This window comes from Diadema setosum, chromosome 18 (assembly GCF_964275005.1).
Source record: "Diadema setosum chromosome 18, eeDiaSeto1, whole genome shotgun sequence".
Taxonomy (NCBI): domain Eukaryota; kingdom Metazoa; phylum Echinodermata; class Echinoidea; order Diadematoida; family Diadematidae; genus Diadema; species Diadema setosum.
The window spans coordinates 29,494,933-29,511,438 of record NC_092702.1 but is presented as its reverse complement, the minus strand read 5'-3'; positions in this window follow the sequence as shown (position 1 = coordinate 29,511,438).

Genomic DNA, 16,506 nt, shown 5'->3' with positions numbered 1-16,506 from the left:
TTTACGCACAAACACTAACCCACACGCACACACGCCCGCACACACGCATTCAAACAATGCCGCTGCTCTAGAGTACCTTCCAGGGTTTCGCTTTCTTGCATCTTTTCGCGTTCTCCACTGTGCTTCTGTTATTCATATTTTCTACCTTAATCCAATCGACACATCTCCGGATTCATGTTTTCCAGACCGTGATGTGTAGAATACCAGGTCGCTTTCTTTCAATTCACTATTGAAATTCTATGACCTCGCAAGCAAACAACGCTACACGTCTCAGCTCCTCAGAAAGACCATTGATTCATTGTTTGTTACAGCTCTCATCGCCAGTCCATCTATACCCACTCCATGGTTTGAGGCCATGCAAATAGGCCTTATACGTTCACCTTTTTCAGACGCACAATGTACTTCATTGTGTACAGATTAATGCAACTGATTTGCACTCTATTGTGGTTGACGCATTTAAATGACTGTATAAAATCTTTCCCCCCTCCCCCCTCAAAAAAAGGAAATATAGTTATACAATGATATTATGAGGATGATGATGAGGATGATTTACGAGGAGGAGGAATAAATCAGTATGATCTCACTTATAAATAGTAGCCCCTTTAGTAATGCCACATGTACAACATGAACTGGTTTTCCTGCGGGCCCTGTTGTTCGAAGTTGTCTAATAATCAGCTGATATACTATTTCATAGACCTGAAAGAGAGACATTGTGAGAATATCCGGGTCTCAAGTCTATGTATGTCCAATCCGCTTCAAATCGACAGGATGTTTAGAATTTGTGTACTGATGTCGTCATGCTTCATGCGAAAGCTGACAGGAAAACATTAAGTGAGCATAGTTTACTTCATTTCTTACGAAATTTGCAGTCCTATACCTGGGATTCAAATTGTATTTCGCAGTCTAAATTAAGTCAACCAAGACTCACCCGGACCCTCACAGTGTCAGTATGTCAATAATAACACTTTGCTGACTAGTACAAATAGATATGTGGTTTAATTTCATTCAGGGAAAAAATTATACACTCATTCCTTGTTCTAAGGTAGAATTGCAATGACGGAATGGGGATGACTTGTTAGGATTTTGTTTCATTAAAAAGAAAAAACACCAAGTTTCATTTCCTAGTATAAGATTTCCATTTGTCTTTGTCTTGCTAAAGCACTGTTTCTTAGTTGGTCCCGCCGTTCATTATAGATCATTATCATTTTGCTAGACTGACATACTATGTGAGAATTGTATTTGAGATGCAAGTAATATGGTTTGCACTTGTGTAGTCATTGAGGAACGTCTTCTCGAGCTACCTACTTTCAATTGAGTTGATTTTAATCTTGTTCGTAAAGTAGTGACTAGTTATAGCCCCCCAAACCTTGGTATTCTATTTCAAATGCAAAACCGGGGAAAGAAAGAGACAACAGATAGAAAAAAAAACCCACACAAAACGTTTCGGAAAAGCAACATCATGAAACAATCCATAAATACAAACAAAACACACACACACACATGCACACACACACCTTTTTTTTTTTTCGTCCACCACTTCGAAATACTTTGAAAGCAGGTTAACATAACTATTTTTAAGTTAACACCATGGCGATTCAACGACATAAAATGCTCTTACAATTATAGGCATGCAGATAAGAAGCACATGGCTAGGCTTTTAGAACACACTATCCATTGCTAACAGTGCAGTGTTGTCCTTTTTTTTTTTTAAATATACACTCCCTTTTTTACGCTCCTTGGAACATCGCCTCCCGCCCCCAAGAAAATGTAGGTTTTTTTTCCTTCATAGATTTACACGATAGATTCAGATCCATTAATATTGTATGCGTGCATGGTGTCTGAAGAAAAGAGAGACACTAAAAATAGAGAAAGCAGAAATACAGCTGATTACTAGTATTACAGTGGCGGATCCAGAGGGGGCGCACCGGGCATGCGCCCCTCTCCCAAGTTTGTTTTTGTTTTTTTTTTTTTTGCTGAAACAAAAGAAATGAAAAGAAAAAAAAGGATGCGTGCGCTCCACCCCCATTAATTTTGTAAAGTCGCATCCCCTTTTACAGAATTCCTGGATCCGCCCCTGGATGAACGCAGCTAGGATCCCCGTCTCTCTCGACTCTCTTTGCGAGGTCCTGCACTAGGTCATCTGAACAAAACGAAGCTTTACTCGACAAACTTAATCTTTATTTATTTAAGCTGATCTCAATACATGTTAGAATTTCCACTTTGGATTGGCAAACTCAGAAAGAATAGAAAGAATATATGGGAGAGATTTAGACAAATCAAAAGCCACATCAGAAGGTCCTTTATAAGTAATTCAATGAGCATGATTGATTGGAATGTCATAACATGCAGCGGAGTGGAAAATCAAAATCATGGCAGTTTTCTGCAACATGGTGACATTCAAGAAGGAACCTTTGGACATAAGGTAAATTTAGAAGTAAATTCGTCATCTATGTTATCATTTATACTTTATGCCGATGATACTAATATTTTTTTTATACTCACATGATGATATAGATACGTTAGTTTCCACACTTAATGTAGTGTTGCCAAATATATCTAATTGGTTTCAAAGTAAGAAATCATTATTTAATATTGATAAAACAAATTATATTCATTTTAGGAAAATAAATACTTACACAAGTGATTTTGTAGGCAACATATGATTGATAATGTACCTCTTGTACGTCAAAGTTCTGTTAAATATTTAGGTGTTTTTATTGATGCGAAAATTTAATTTGGAATGACCATATACGTTATGCTACAACTTGTATCTCCAAAAATGTAGGTATACTTTTCAAGCCCCAAAAATTTCTTCCTGAAAATACCCTTTTTATGCTCTACAATTTACTTATCCTACCATTATAGTGTGGGCTACAAGTGCGAAAACTAAACTCAACTCTATATATCTATTACAAAAGAAAGTCATTCGCTTCTGTAAAGACTCACAATATTTAGCCCATTCAAATCTGCTTTTTTATCAGTTAAAAACATTTAATATATGTGATATTAATACATTTCAATGTTACCTGTGTATGTTGGAACATTTGAATAATTTATACTCCCAGCTTCTTTGAATGAGCTTTGAAAAAAAAACCCCTGAATAGTACTATTTATTCTAATCCCACTCAATTCTAAAAAAATATTCGTTTGGTAAATCCCACTTTATTAATTGCTTAAAAATCCAGAAGACATGATGAACCAGACCTTCGGAACATTCTTCCAGATTATGTGAAATTATGTAAAACGTTATATTCTTTTCAGGCAAGATTTAGAATTGTGTTACTGTCAGACTACAATCTGTGAACATCGATTTTAAGTTGTTTTGATCAGACTCTTACCCGTGAAGTAGATTTAAATCTACAATAAACAACAATTATACACAATGTTTATGTGCCTACCATTTCATTTTATCACCATCACCTTCGTCTTCATCTTCATAATCACGTTTCTTTTTTCCCTCATCATCACCCTTTCATCATAATCATAATTCACCACATTTCTATCATTAGTATCTACGCGCTGGAATATGAAAACTGAATACATTACATACGTTCAGATTTTTTCTCCATTCTGCTAAACTATACGTAGATAGGTTTCTTGCATGGACTACCACGTGTTCAAGCATCCGCTTATACAACGTTATAGTGGCAGTCTTTCGTCTGCATAATTTCATATGTAATTATTTGTAATCATTTGTAATTATTTGTAATTATTTGTAATCATTTGTAATTATTTGTTATTATTTGTATGATATGGCGATGGAATAACTACATATTTATCTTTTCTCATTTGAATCATGTACGTTGTAATCTATATATTAATGTTTTTCAAGGTATTTCTAAAAAGAATTCTGATTTATGTTTGAAATTATGATGAAGACAATAAATTAAACAAACAAACATTTGGTCTTAGGCTGCCTTGCATATACACGCCCAAGTTGAGAAAAAAAAAAATGGCAATTCACTCAATGGCAACTGATTATCTTACTGCATTGAACAGAATAAAAAAGGCAAGGAACTGTCAATCTCTCAGCTCTATATGGAAATCTGGGATTACCTTATCATAAAAAAAAAAAAAAACAGAAAGGATTTGAATTACCTTCTGCCCTCAATGGCGCAATTGCCACTCCGACAATGATCAGCAAGGTGAGATAGATCTTCATTCTGAAAGTTGTGTGAAAGACCAGATAATGACTCGTCAGAAAATAATATGACAGCACGCTGTCTGCTTTCCTCCCTGAGGCTTTTTGGAGAGCGCAGCAATGTTCTCCTGTAAGTCTTAGGACTGACACCACGAGTGACAGACAGTGCCGTCGTTTTTCTGTTTTCTACAACTTCTTCAGAAAAAAAAAATGTGACCATCCCACCACAGATACCTTCATCTCATTGTCCGTAATAGTCTCGAGATTCTGGTCTGTTTGGTTAGTTTACTTTTTCCCAGCCGTTGGTAATAGCGCGATATGTATTACTAGTACATGCGTCAAGCGGTGTAATGACGCGATTCCAAAAATCTATCTTACAAATGTGTCTGGAATCTAAAGACTACTTTCAATTGCGAACACAATGTGAGATCGTCTTTCACCAGACGTATTGACCTCATGTCAAAAGTTGTTTTTGTTGTTGTTTTTCTGCGCATGCGCCGATCGCACCCCTTCCCTCCCCAGACATTGTGACGTGAACCAGTGTTAACGGCGACGGTTCTCGGTGACGATGTTGGGTATCTTAATTGAGAAAGAAGACGAAGTTGCGAAGAGGGGGAACTAAAGTTATGGCGCCAGCACGAAATGACTTGGCACTGGTCTTCATTATTTTCACATGACCCTTCGTACAATGTTCTGTCGACATCTTCAAGGGAAATAACATTATTAACAAAAGTATACTATAGTAGTAGTGATGATGATGATGATGATGGGAAACGGTAAAATACATACATAAATACTTATTATATTTGTGAATATGAATATGACATGTCATAGTGTATTATGAAACATAATATAATTTCATATGATATAATATAATATAATATAATATAATATAATATAATATAATATAATATAATATAATATAATATAATATAATATAATATGATGTAATGTAATATAATATAACATAATATAACGTTATTATATGATATAATATAACATAATATAACGTTATAATATGATATAATATAATGTGATTTGATAACAACCCATCATAATGATATAAATATAAAGTAATTGTGATATGACAATGAGGATAAACATGTATGCTTTACGTTTATAGTCTAGAAATAATCTTACTTCCTGACATAGAATAGGTTTGCAGTTTGTCTGGCCACTATGAAGAGAGCACAGCACACCAAAATAAGCATCCAGAGGCATTCTTCTCTAGGAAGATTAAGTCTTTTTGCAGTTATCAGGTTTCCCGAACGATTTCACCAAGGCCGGTCTTATCCACAGAATATCGGTTTTTACACATCACTTCCTCGGAAGTGCTCCTCCCAAAGAATTTTATGGGTGCTCTAAAGAGACACTTTGTTGCCATTAAGTGTGTTGCATAACTTCGACCTATATACTATTCGAATGATAGTTTGTGGACTTGCAGTGACTCAAACCAAGATTTGATGAGGATTCGCAGAATTCACAGGGGGAAAAACTCAGACAAAAGGTTTTACATTCGTCAAGATGCCTGGATGTTAATCCGTTGATCACCAGACCATGATTACTATCTGTCGTATTAACCTGGAAGGTTTTGAACCTCGAAGGGTTCTGCGGGCAATGAGAGAAAACTGGCAAAGGTAGCGGCATTCCGGCATATGGACACACTGTTGAAATGAAGGGTGAACGCACAACGTTGTCATGTGCATTTGAAATAATCGTGTAGAATGAAAGAGCGAGGACTAATTTTCCACCTTAGGATAAATTACCATACAACAAAATATAGGAAATGCAATTTATTCGCATTCCAAAGGGCGTAAAATTTCCGATTGTTCAGATATTCGGGTAAAAGTATGGGGCAATATTTCGCTTTTCATTCAGGAGGTCATTCAGAATGAAAATTGTCAAGAAGTAATGAGATAAAATGGGATACACTATGTAATTATTTGGTCTTGCATTATTTTTATAATGTCATATAATATGTGTTTTGCTTTATTTTGTGTAATGATAGGTCTAATATCAATTTGCAAGCGAGTATTTTGCGAAAGCAACAGCATTCATCAACATCTGCCGAGCAGGATCAGACTTCCTCGTAGCCTTTGCCGTATTCAGAACCAATCAGCATCTCAGAGTAGGAGACGTTTCTTCTTACTCTACTGATGAGTTCCAGAAGATTTGGCATCTTCTATAGAGCCATTGTATTCTATGCTGGTAAACGATAGAGCGGACCTTAATCAAGCTTAAACGGGGGGGGGGGGGGGGGGGTCTTATCTCATTATCCAATCTACAGACGATCTCCATCACCTGAAAAAATCTTGAAACCGTAGTAGGCACTGTGAACATTATGTAATATACGTGATCTTTCACTGAAAATCTAGATCTTTCTGGAGATCATCGATCAATTCTTACTTACTAAGTCCGCGCTCGTTACTAATCATCGCTCGTAATGCTCTGTTGAGGTTTCACTTCTCCCTCGTAAAAATAATGCTGTACTTCTTCCTTTTCTGACTAGTAAGTTGTTTTCCGTCTCTGGGGCCGATCACAAAAGCAAACTACAAGCTCTTGTTGTATTCGAAATCGTGAGATGTTAATCCTTTCTCAGGGATAAGTCCCAGTCATCCTCAATTCACGGAGATTGTATGAAGAGATGGAAATTGTTAGATCTCACCATGAGAAATTAAACTCTGTTGCTACACTGATATCACGGCTCAAAAAAAAAAAAAAATCTTATCTGGTTGGACCACGAGATAGAGCAAAGCTTTCTAGGACCTCTATAGATATTTGGAACATCCAGCTGACTATAGACAGTTTGATTTCTTCTCTTCGTCTCTTTATTCTATCTCAAATCCACGAATAAATTAGTAAATCAATATGTCTATCAATCAATCAATCAAACAAGCAAAAAGAAAAAAAAAAGAAAAAAAAAAAGAGGAAATTGTGTCATTTTTGTTGTTACACATCCTCCCCTTTCCAAGACTCTCTTTTCACAATGAGGTATCGCCATGGCTTTTCCTCATCCACCTTTTATTTATTTTTTTTTTTGTGTTGGAAATCACGTTCACAATAGATTTCATGCATTCTGTCAGAACATACAGAGAACAAAATTTATTGTAAGTGATCAACAGAGGAAACGAGGAAGATATAGCGTGATAACACATGCATCTTCATCAAGTTGATGATTGATCTGTAAATTATAATGCATTGTTCAAAAATAATGGAACATCGGCAGAAACGCCCTGCACAGTTTTTTTTTTTTCAAAACATGATGTATGAACAATATCATTTCACAATGCAGCTCCGCATATTTTTGTTGATGTGATTTCTGACGGCCATTAAAGAGCTAAATTATTATTCCTTCTTCTCTGCTGTTTCTAACATCTAACCAGTGCATTTCTATCCATTGGTTCGTTCATACACATAACTTTGATTGATATGAAAACGACGTATCCAACGAGATAAGTATCAACTGTGCTACAGTGCTTCAATAATCAGAACTATCATCACTCCCACCCATCTAGTTAACTTTCATGTTGATTACCTAATAGCTGGCCAATCCCCCGCCCCCACAAACACAAACATGCTAGACGGGATCTAGGAAACCCTTGGGCTTCTGCGTAAGGATTCGTGTGGGTTGACGGCTTACATTTATGATGTCATGCAAGTTAGACCTTCCAAGCTCAGCAGTGCTCAAGGCAACCTGAAGACGAACCAAGTGTTTAGAGAGAAACAGAGAGAGAGAGAGAGAGAGAGAGAGAGAGAGAGAGAGAAGTGGGGGGGGGGAGGGAGCAGAGAGAGAAGTTCCAAAAGTGCTTTCATTCCCCCGTGCTCAGCGCAAAAGCAGATTAGCGGAGACAAACAACGCATACTAAATTTGGATATCATCATCTGACGAAACCCGGTGGAAGAAAAAATAACGGTAATCTTGCGACTCGCCATAGATAACACGCCCCAACATCACCGACGACTAGCGACCTCATCGTCAGTTTCTGTTCATGGCTGAAAAAAAACAAACAAACTGACAGCATACTAAGTACACTATACTTTGATATTACACTCCATGATCTTTACAGGAAGCCTGGTAGCAAAGGAACTTCTGAAAACTTGGAAAATGTTGCGAATGTCGGTCTGATGTTATCGTGGCGACCTCACGGCCGATTGCAGTTCTTAAGTCTTTCCTTGATTTTCAGATATTCATCGTTTGGCGAATGGACCACATCGCTATTAGTAATATCGGCTATTGAAATGCAACAATACTATCCATTGCAGCTCAAGCCAAGTTCGCAGTAGTCTCAAATGACCTCTCCAACCACAGACTTTGTAAAACATGGAATAGTCTTCAAGAAGAGCAGTTGAAAACAGCCATGCAGGAAGTGGTAATTTACATGTCAGTGCTGCATGAATGGCTTTTGTTAAATGTTGCTGAAGAGAATGTACATTCACCTGTAAATACGGATCTGCACCTAGTTCATTTATAACACAGATGTCATGAAGCCCTCTCTAGGTTTCAAATACCTCAGTTGCAACACCATTTCAAGAGAAGGCTCCAAATGACCTATATTTGCACCTGCTCACATTGGAATATTGTAAAGTGGTTTATTTCTCATTTAATTAACTTGTGACAGTCCGAGAGAGTCAGCCATAGTAATGCACTATCTACATAAGATGTTAAGTTAGACAGAAATTATATTCAATAATGATAATAATAATAATAATAATAATGATGGTAAGAATACTACTACTACTACTACTACTACTACTACTAATAATGATAATGATAATGATAACAATAATAGTAATAATAATTACAATTATAATTGTAATTATAATTATAAAACTCCCAGGAGATGAGGGTGCTGCCGATATCGCTGGATAAGAAGGCTTCAACAATTCGTGATGTCACAGTAAGGCAGAGATTATAAAGAAAATTTAAGGAGAATTCCACACAATTTCAGAGTTTATGAAAAGTCACACACGTTCCTTTGCCTTGTTATATACTCACGTAGGGTAATATAGACACCGCTTGCCCTCTGAAAGGGGAAAGTCAAGTAGTTCATTAAGGTAGAAAACGAAATAATGTTGAATAATTGTAATAACGACGACGACGCCGACGATGATGATGATGATAATAATAATAATGATAATAATAATAATATTTTAGTCATAGCTATTATTAATGATAACAATAATATTATTATTATTATTGGTAATAATAGTAGTAATAATATCATTATCATTATTATTATTGTTATTATTATTATTATTATCATTATTATTATTATTATTATTATTATTATTATTATTATTATTATTATTATTATTATTATTATTATTATTATTATTATTATCATTACTATCATCCATTATTGTCTAAGAATTATATGCCGAGATTCCATTCATATAAATTGAAGGCAACACGTCTAATCAATTTTCATTCAGTTCACTTGAGTGGAATTCTACTGTGGTGAATTTAATGGAATTGAACTGAGTTGACATAAACTTACTAGTAGTTGGATTTATGTGCACCTGAATAGCGTTGAATAACCTAACAAATTGATGTGTGCGCTTCGAGCGCACCCTTCTGAAGAAGTGTCTTCAGAGTACAGACACTCCTTAGTCTAAAGAGGGCGTCTTTGCTATATCTTACTAGTACTCGATGCTGTAATTTACAGCTCTGGACGGTGACGCCCTCAGTGTCCACATTTTATTGGTTGATGATTCCTATACCGGGTGTCCCGAAAAAAGCGGAACGGTGGATTTTCAGTATCTTGCGTTCTAAAAGTGATTTATTTTTTTGACATCATTAGAAAGAGCATCTTCCGCAGAAGACAATGATACCAAAATCATTAAATTTGGTCCAGCACTTTTTATTCTACGCCAATTTCTGTAAATACAGTCATTTTCAAATTTCGCCGGATTATGAGATATTATTTGGGTGCGACGAGCGTTCCATACGGTGAATTGTGTAAGCTCGTTGATCCATTTCAACAAACGATACAGCTTTCACAATGGGCGCTGGCCAGGAAAAAACAGTGTGTGTGTGTGTGTGTGTGTGTCTGTGTCTGTGCGTGTGTGTGTGTCTGTGTGTGTGCGCGCGCCCAATGACGTCAAAAATTATATAACTTTTAGAACGCAAGGTACTGAAAATCCACCATTCCGCTTTTTTGGGACATCCGGTATAAGTGAGTAAATGGTGCAGCAAACACACACCAACAACAATCATAATTACGAGAACTACGAAGTTTACGTGCAGCCTCAACCTCTTTTTTAACATCGGCACCAACATTCATGAACAGTCCACACAAAGCCCCAGATTTTTTTTTTTTACTCTCCCATTGGGATGTTTATCATTCTATAACCAAAAATAGTGTCATGACAAGGAAAATTGTATGCTATTTCCGATAAAGGCACACATACACACACACACGCACACACACACACGAAGATACCTAGACTCTAATTGGTGCGGAGTTTGAGATTTTAAACATGCATTGCCCCCAAACTGGAAATGACAGTCGATCTGTTCACAGTTTTTCCATAGATAAATACTTCAGCCTCATTCATATCAATTCACAAAGCTTGAATAAGAACTTTGAATCAATCGAAACGCTCTTAAACTCTCTTCACCATTTTGCCTTTTCCGTAATAGGAATTTCTGAAACTTGGTTGCATTATGTCTCCCCAAATATGTTTAGTATTCAAAATTATGATATGATTCGTGCAGATAGAAGGACTGGAAGAGGAGGTGGAGTAGCCTTGTATATACATAATCAACTTCGTTACAAACTCCGACCTGACTTATCCATTAATGGTGTTGAAAGTTTATTCGTCGAAATTATAAATGATAAAACTAAAAATATTATTATAGGTATTATTTATAGATCACCAAATAACGAAATAGATTTATTTCTAGACAGCATTGAAATTTTTTCAAATACAATTATTCATGAAAATAAAAGTTTGTTCTTAATGGGGGATTACAATATTGATTTACTAAGTACGACAAACCATAATTCTTCTAGATTTCATAACACATTATCATTAAGTAGTCTTTATCCTCACATTAATAAGCCTACGAGAATCTGTAACACCACGTCAACTGAGACTTTAATCGACAACATCTTCTCTAACATTATTGATAAAAACTATACTAATGGCATACTTTATTCAGATATATCTGATCATCTTCCAATATTTACCATTCACGAGCAGATTGGAAACGTTCAACCAAAACAAAAATGCTACAGAACGCGAAGAAAAGAATCTCACGAAAATATTAATTCATTAATATCTGATTTATCACGCGAACAATGGCAAGATGTGACTTCGGTCAATGACGCGAATTTATCTTACGAAATGTTTTTGCATAAATTTCTTTATTATTATAATAATCGTATTCCCTTAGTTAATAAGAACAATCGCGCAAAAACAAAACAACCATGGATTACCAAAGGGCTAATGCGTTCTATACTCACCCGTAATCGCTTATATAAAATGTCCTTACGTAAACCAACACCACAGAACAAAGCAAAATACAGAACATATCGAAATACATTAACCACATTAATCCGGGCATCTCGAAAGCGATATTATTCAGACATACTAGAATCAAATAAGGACAGTAAAACCAAACTGTGGCGAACTATCAATGACCTTATTAAGAATAAAAAGAAAGAACTCCCGACCGTTATTTCCGAAAATGACCAAGATATTAACGACCCTGAAATCATTGCAAATTGTTTTAATAAGTTCTTTACCAACATAGGCCCCAATCTCGCCTCAACAATACTTCCAAACGCTGGAAATTTTACAGATTACCTTCCAGAAAGTAATAATAATTCTTTATTCTTTACTCCCACGAATGAAAATGAAATACTGAATATTGTTCGATCTTTTAAGTCGAGTAGATCTTGTGGCCACGATGGATTAAGTATGCATTTACTAAAACAAATAATACATTTTTTAGTAACCCCCATAGTACATATTTGTAACTTATCATTATCTACTGGGATCTTCCCAAATTCTTTAAAGATTGCGAAAGTAATGCCTATTCACAAAAAAGATGATGCTTCCCAAATAAAGAATTATCGTCCAATTTCATTATTGCCCGTCATTTCCAAAATCCTTGAAAAGATTGCACATGAACGTTTGTATAAGTTTCTGGTTGATAACCACATTTTAAATCCTAACCAATTTGGCTTTCGCAAAGGTTTTTCTACAGATTTTGCAATCATTCAAACTTGTGACAAAATTATCGATTCTATTGCGAACAAACAGCACGTGATAGGAGTTTTTATGGACCTGAGCAAGGCCTTTGATACAATAGACCATGGAATTTTATTAAAAAAGCTACATAATTATGGCATAAGAGGAATAGTTCTTTCCTGGTTCCGAGATTATTTATCCCAACGTCAGCAATACGTAGCATTTCATTCAAGTACCTCGCTTAAGTCATATATTACTTGCGGTGTACCACAGGGATCCATTTTAGGACCTCTACTTTTTCTTATATATGTCAACGATATCATAAATTCCTCAACCCTTCTCACCTATGTATTATTCGCGGATGATACCAGTGTCTTCTACTCTCACAACTGTTTAAACACACTAGTTGATATACTTAATTCTGAGCTTGCAAAAATTTCTACATGGTTTAAATGTAATAAATTATCACTAAATATAGATAAAACGTGTTTTATAAACTTTAATACTTTATATTTGCAACCGATAATGCCTAATAACATTATTATTGATGGTATGCCCATTATTGGAAAAAAAATCAACCAAGTTCTTAGGGGTAACCCTTGACTCCAACTTAAATTGGAATAACCACATTGACAATATAACCACATTAATATCCAAAGCCATTGGAATACTTCGGAGATTAAAATATTTTGTAACGGAAAAAGTACTCATTATGTTATACAATGCATTAATCTTACCGTACATTAATCATTGTAATGTTGTCTGGGGAAACTGTAATAAAACCAAAGTAAATGTTATTTTTCTTTTACAGAAAAAGGCAATAAGAATATGTACCAACTCACATTATCTAGAACATACTGATCCATTATTCCTTAGACTAAAAGTTCTTAAAGTTGACGATATACACAAATTTCAAACAGCAATATTTATGTTCAAATACACGCAAAATCTACTCCCACTCTTCCACAACGCATTTTCCCTTAACAGGGATGTCCATGCTTATCCCACGCGCCATCGTAATGATTTCCATTTGAATAACCCTAAACTCCTATTAGCTCAAAAATCAATTCGGCATAACGGGCCTGATATTTGGAATTCACTCCCTCTCCACATAAAACAGTGCACATCTCTCTATTCCTTTAAGGCAAATACAAAGAAATATTTCTTGGCACAATATCATACGGTACAGTAATCATTAAACATGTACCTCTTATACTCAACAACAAGGCAATATTTGGTCCACCCCTTTTCCTTTTCTTTTACTTTGCTGCTTGACCCTTCGCCCATATTATAACATATCCAATCATTTTCTTAGAAGTGCTGACCATCAACACTTTCGCGCTTCATCACCTGCACACGCACTCACAGGCACCACTCCTGTTTACCAAGTAATTGTATAAAACTGGATTTACACGCACTTTAACATGGCCCATCTGTATTAGTGTTCAAGTACTACAATAAATAATGGTAATTTAACTCTGGCTGTCCGTCTGTTCAAGCACGGCTTATAACGGCGGCCCTCTGCATCATGTTTGATGTATATATTATATATTGTACTGCGAATTAAGTCATTATTGGCCATATAAACATTTTTGTATGTTATTTAACGTTTCATTTGTCTTTACATACAAAATATGACTTACTATGTAATATGTCAATAATTTTCAGAATTGTATTTGTGTAATTGAACCTGCCTTTGTTATTTTTGTTATTCTGAAAGAAAATATGAAATGCAGAAAAATAAATCTTTTCAAACTTAAACTTAATTATATATTTGGGGGAATTTGTTGATTTCTTAAACCAGCACCAACCACGACATATCGGTGTCAATGAATTATCCACCAGTGACACATGGTAATGTGTTTTAGATGGATTGTCCGAACGATCATGTGATGTGTATGTACAAAAAAAAAAAATCACATCGCAATAAGCCAGTTCGTAGTTCCACTTTGCGCATGAGCAGAAAAAGGTTATTTGTACCAAGAGACAAGTTGGTTTTTAAATTCACTGAGATAAGCATCTGTCATACAATGATTATTCATACAATCCTTGTAAATGTTGCTTGCCAGTACATCCACCTGACAGCAAACCTGGTATTTGGCAATATGAATAAAACAGTTTTTCAATGCATTCAATGCAAAACAATGAAATGGATGCTTCCCCGACGGTTGATTGACGGACCATTCTGGTCACCTGGTCTATGCAAGTTCATTCATTGTTTGAACACGAATTTCATGAATTATTACGTCGGGCAAGCTTACCGGTACCATGGCCCGAATTCACGAAGGTGATACAAATGAAACCATGGTTTAAACCATGGACAAAAACCATGGAGCGCCAAGTGTGGCATGGAATATTTCGTTAAGAAATCATGAAATGATTATTTTGTACCGAAATGAAATGACGACATTTTGTAACTAATAAACATTTTCGTCAACGAAATGATGATTTCGTTAGCGAAACGGTCATTTTGTCGACGAAATTACCAATTTCGTAACGAAATATTCCGTGCGACACTTGGTCCTCCATGGTTTTTGTCCATGGTTTAAACCATGGTTTCATTTGTACCACCTTCGTGAATTCGGGCCATAATGTCTCTTTGAAAACGATTGAAGTGCCTAACCAACTGAGAAAAAAGAAAGGTCATTTGTACCAACGTGCCCATGAGCTAATTACGAACTGGCTTATACGTCGAGACTTCCCTCGGCCTTTGAGACGCAGCGCCATCAACGTACAACTAGAATAATCGCAAACGCACACGCACTTGCCATCGCGCATTTTTCTACATTTCATTTATTCGAATTTTGTTCAATTTCATATCACAGAAACAGAAACGTTCACATAAACAAAAACAAAACATCATACAAAGACAAACTGCATTATACATAAACATTGTACAAAATAACGTCAATCTTACACTATATAAGGACAAAATGCAGTAACACCAACATTGTGCAAACTAATGTCAATCTTACATTGTAACTCTTTTAACCAAGGAAACGAAATCCACTTTTTTTTTTAACATATTCTCGCAAAACGGAAACATAATGGATGATTTGCTTAAAACACAAGACGGGGCATATTTCATTTATACATACATACATACACACACATACATACACACATACATACACACATATACACACACACACATACATACACATACATACATACATACACATACATACATACACATACATACATACATACATACACACACACACACACACTCACACACGCACACACACACACGCACACACACACACACACACACACACACACACACTCGGTTCTTTTAAAAAGACTTTCCGAGGGTTCCGCCCAGAGTCGGATTCTCCGGAGGGAGGAGAGAGAGAGCAGGGGTGGGGGGAGGGCAGGTGGAAGTGGAGGGGAGGGAATGGTGTGACACCTTTGATGCCGCAGCTCCTGAGTAATAATGACAGTGATAATGATGATAAATTGATAATTATAGACACGATTGTTGTAATGACCACTTTCTTTTGCAATGACCAGGGTCTTTTCAACGTCGACAAGGTTTTTACAACGTCGACTTCATCATTTTGATATCAGTGATGGGATACCAGGGAGGAGGAAAGCCCACATCCCTGGTGTTACTAAACTTGACAACATAAACAGGTAAGGAGGGTTAGCAAGACACGCTTTGTCAGCCGCTGTCAGCCGCATCATACATGTAAGCCAACTCTGGACAGTGGCATGGTTCGGGCATTGACCCTACGGATGGACATCACAGTAGATAGCACATTATTATTTACCCAAGCTACATTTTGTTCTTATGACCTCATGATTGGAAGATCACCTGCTGTGGTACGTCAGTGGGCACATAATAATTGATAGGCGCACATGTCTGTAGTTAAACACCAATAATAATTATACAACGTGGGTCATTGCAACCTTTGGATGTCTCTCTCTCTCTCTCTCTGTCTCCTTCTACTTGTTAAGTTTTGCTTTGACAGACAGATGGCAAGTATACACCCATAGAAATGAAAAGAGACAATGGACACGGAATCTCATTTCCACGGAGAAGATCGCGGTAGCCAGGCATGACGACTCAAACGGGCTTACAGGATTACGTAATCTTAACGACGAAAAAAGGTCGTTCCCCTGACGAAATTGTCTCTGCTTAGTAAGCAAACTAAACAAAAAAA